We start from the raw sequence: 3,841 nt of genomic DNA, 5'->3' as shown, positions 1-3,841 counted from the left end.
GGTCTGGTCCTGGTTCTGACCACTGAGTACAAATTGAGAAGAACCAGAGCTGAGAACCGACTTTGATGACAGAGGTTTGTTCTGTTCTGTTAGGTCTTCTTCCTCTCTGGACCTCACTTGACAACCACACACAACATCAAACGCCCTCCCCTGCCCCCTGCTGGTCATGCTGGACTCAGATTGGGCCTCAGCGTTCCACATGTGTGTCTTCCTATGGATGCTGTTTTATTGGGAACAAATGAGTTCTTTTTTCCTGGCAGAGACGTGAACAGTTCCAGGTCCAGTTGATGATTTTTTTTTTCAGAGACCCATGAAGACCAACCAACACTTTTTGGTGGTCCTGTTAAAGAACCCGGTCAGGTTCATGGACACAGGCTGAGAGTCTGTTCACTGTGAGCTCAGCCTCTGGAGTTGCAGCAGGAAAATAAATAAATAAAACCACACAAACATGAGATTGCAGATTGATAACTCCTGCTAAAGTACTTGTTACCATTCTTCCGGGTCCTTTTTCAGATCTGATTTTGGAGCAGACAGTCTTTTGTGTCTCAGAAGAAACGGACGGAGACATGAAGTGGACCGGACCTGAACCAAGGCTACAGCAGAACCTCCATGGTCCTCAGACCTTATTAGACCATCAGGGACGAATGGGCCCTGATCTGTTCTCCTCACACACTGACGGAGGGTTGAACCAACTGACTATGACGACTGTCCACATCTGGTACAGACTGCTGCAGACTGGTTTCAACTGGGAGTCATGGGTAAAATCTGGCAAAATAATCTTGTTCTCAGCGTAAGAATCTTTACCAAACTGGACCGGACCAGTCTGTGTTTGAACCAGCACCACGTTCTGTGACTCTTCTGTGGACACTGTGGAAAGATTCTTGGAACAGAACTTTTCTGAACCGATGTTCTAGTGAATATGAGAGACGGCTCTGTTGTCGATCCAAACCAGAACATTCAGATCAGAATCAGCTCTGTTCTAGAAACTCTGAGACAGATCTGTGACATCATCACTGACACCACGGAGAAGACTTTCAATCAGAAGCTCAGGTTGTTCCTCTGAAGTGTGCAGCCAATCACACAGATCCAAATCCGTGTGTCTGAACCAATCTGATTGACACCCAGATGATCTTTCACCATGGTCCTGGTCCACATCAGCAGACCCCGCCCCACCCTCTGTGAACCCACTCCTCAGCTCTTGTGACAACACCTCAGTGTGTTATGTAACAACAACTGGACCACCTCCTCCTTGTTTTCACACAATAAAAAACCTCACGCCCTGGTGTGGCAGAGTCACACTGACCTGATGACGTTTGGTCTCCCGTTTCCGTCGACCCAGATCTGAGGGAGTCTCTTCAGACCCAGAGAGAAGAAAAGGTTTTCCAACTCTGAAACCTGAGTGAAGCTGAGAGAACAAAGAGGAGCAGAGCCAATGTGAGTGAAGGTCTCAGAGGAGTTTAAGGCTGGAACAATGGAGGGAAGAACCAGGACTCACAGCAAAAACTGAAGGATTAGAAAGAACAAAACAGTCCACGCAGAACCATCATTTCAATCTCTGTCTGGTCCTGCTGTTGGTGAACATCTGCTGAAGACTCCATACATCAGTTCTTCTGCTCTGTGAAAAGAGTTACATCAAGTTAGCTGTGTCTCCAGATCCCGTTCTTAAGTACCTGAACCGTCAGCCAAACGTCGTAGTCCAAAGCAACAGTTCTAGAAAATAGCTCCGTTTGTGGATTAAGAATAATAATAAAAAAATACAGACACACATTCTTCATCAATCAGGAAGCTGTCTGCTGCAGACTCCGCCCACATAGTTCATGTACTTTAGGTTAGTTATTCTTCAGTTGAAAGCTCACAGACCAAACTCCAAAGAGAAAAGCAGTGATTTTAGCTCAGACACTCGTGGTTGGTAGAGCGTCGGACGATCTCTGTGAAGAACCAGAAGCAGCCGCACCCGGTACACAACATCGGACAGTTTTTCAAGATCTGCGGAGGGCCCCATCTGGTAGTTCAAACGGTGCCCCGGCCCTGTACTGCTGCAGGAGGTCATGTCAGTGTCTTTTTGGGCCCTTCATCGTGCACATCGCTCTGATGACTACTGGTTTTCACATTATTAGCAGTTTCCCAGCATCACCAAAGGCACAACACCTGTAGAAACGTTGAAAGCGCCAACTCTGGAACTGTTGTACAGCACATTTCAGTTCTGATACATCTGAACGAGAACATGGAAAAGAATGTACACAACGTTTGTACACGTGGCCCCAGGCTTTTTGGAGGTCAAAGGTGCCTGAAGGCCGGTTAATGAGGCGTCACCACCAAAGCACTGATGCAGTTACTGATTTCTGAGTGAAAAACGTCCAACACTGAAGTCAGACATTTGAACACTACATGTGATGGAGGCAGCAGTCGAACAAACAGCTCATGAACTCACCTTTCCTTTCTGGTGCTGTTGAAAGTTATAGTCATGAAAACAGGGGCTGATGACAGACCTGCATGGAGTCTGTATTCTGACAACACACTCATTTACAGTCTGTGTGTGTGTGTGTGTGTGTGTGTGTGTGTGTGTGATGGGAGGTGTCACTCTCACCTCTGTCAGAGTTACAGGTGAAATCGCCTGGCGACGTCTCAGCCTCTCAGCTCAGACACATTTGTTCCTGCAACACATTTCATTTTCAACAGCAAAGGTAAGAACTCAACATGAGAACTGTTTTTAAAACAAATTCAAATCTGAAGTGAACTTTAAAACAAACTGTACCACTGTAAACAGATGGAGGATAAATAAAACCAGCATTTATGGAATGTACTACACAGGACTCTAACAAAGTCACCAGAATATGTTTACATTTTTAAAATAGTTTAAGTATTTAAAAGTTTTAACATAAAAACAAATGGAAAAAAGTTCTAGGCAGTAGACAGTATTGTAAAATAAATGTGTAAATATTTGTTTTCACCTTTGAGCAAAACATTTAAAAAATGTTGTCAAATGTAATAGACTTTAGGAAAAGAAAAAAACATTTGCCTTAAATTAGCTGTTTGTTTTGGCTAAATAAAGGCATTTGAATTCAACAATCCAAAATCCTCCTGGTCTCATCAAGAACAAACTCTCTCTAAATGTCAGCTGACTTTTAAAATGTTTACATAATCAATAACATCAAAGAAATAAAAACGGAAGGAAACATTTTTATGTGTTAAATTTGAGCTTGTTTTATTTCTTTGTGTCAAGTGAAGTAAACCCAGGGGACAGGATCTGAGTGTGTGTGTGTGTGTGTTGTGTACAGTGTTGTCCCAGTGATCACAGCTCTTTGTGTTAAATTCATCTTTTCTTCCTCATGAAGAACCAGACTGTTGACTGTTGTTGTTGGAGTCAGAGGTGAAAACAGAAGAACAATCAGAAACCTGAGCCACAGGTCAAACTGAAACACACACACACACACTGATACAGAGGCAGACTCCAAGACTTTCACTGTGACTAAAAGAGAAAATAAAAAACATTGTGAAACAAGCCATTAATGGATATGAGTTTATACTTCAGTCGTTAACACTGTTGTGTCAAATACGACCGGGCAGATTTTCAGAAATGGTTTAAACATTTATTGTAAATTTTTTTTGCTGCATTTTTGAGATCTGCTGTTTGTTGGAGGAATAGTTTTTGACTCTTGGAAACACGTCATAAACGTGGGTCAGTGAACAGCAGAGGAGACGTCAGAACAGGCTGCTCTGTCAATGTTTGACCTCCGACACAGTCAAGAACAAGAACAAGATGGACATTAAACATTAACGTTCTGAACACTCTGCTGCTGCTGTTACTGCTGCTGTTACAGTTACTGTTACTGCTGCTGTT

General features: G+C 43.2%; 1 protein-coding gene and 1 long non-coding RNA gene across 11 annotated transcripts in view; one reads left to right on the top strand and one right to left on the bottom strand.

The window, feature by feature from the left end:
- LOC103382218 (uncharacterized) overlaps positions 1-3,841 on the bottom strand; it is a 47,682-nt gene that overhangs the window by 16,282 nt on the left and 27,559 nt on the right. For 7 of the 8 annotated variants that reach the window (XR_003050312.1, XR_003050306.1, XR_003050310.1 and 4 more), the window contains one exon: positions 1,304-2,654. This is a non-coding gene — a long non-coding RNA (uncharacterized LOC103382218). The remainder of the gene's footprint in view (positions 1-1,303; positions 2,655-3,841) is intronic. The other variant, XR_001760416.2, reaches the window with a different exon arrangement.
- Positions 1-3,841, top strand: part of kcnj16a (potassium inwardly rectifying channel subfamily J member 16a) — a 13,846-nt gene that overhangs the window by 1,576 nt on the left and 8,429 nt on the right. The window contains exon 2 of one of the 3 annotated variants that reach the window (XM_025057596.1): positions 2,575-2,684. The exons of 1 other annotated variant lie outside the window; for it this stretch is intronic. The gene's annotated coding sequence lies outside the window, so the exon portion shown is untranslated. Of the gene's footprint in view, positions 1-2,547; positions 2,685-3,841 lie in introns of those variants that run through there. One more of the 3 variants, XM_008314925.3, reaches the window with a different exon arrangement.

Source organism: Cynoglossus semilaevis, chromosome 8 (genome assembly GCF_000523025.1).
Source record: "Cynoglossus semilaevis isolate Cse_v1.0 chromosome 8, Cse_v1.0, whole genome shotgun sequence".
Taxonomy (NCBI): Eukaryota; Metazoa; Chordata; class Actinopteri; order Pleuronectiformes; family Cynoglossidae; genus Cynoglossus; species Cynoglossus semilaevis.
Note: the sequence above shows the minus strand (reverse complement) of the source record. Positions and strands in the feature narration are given on the sequence as shown.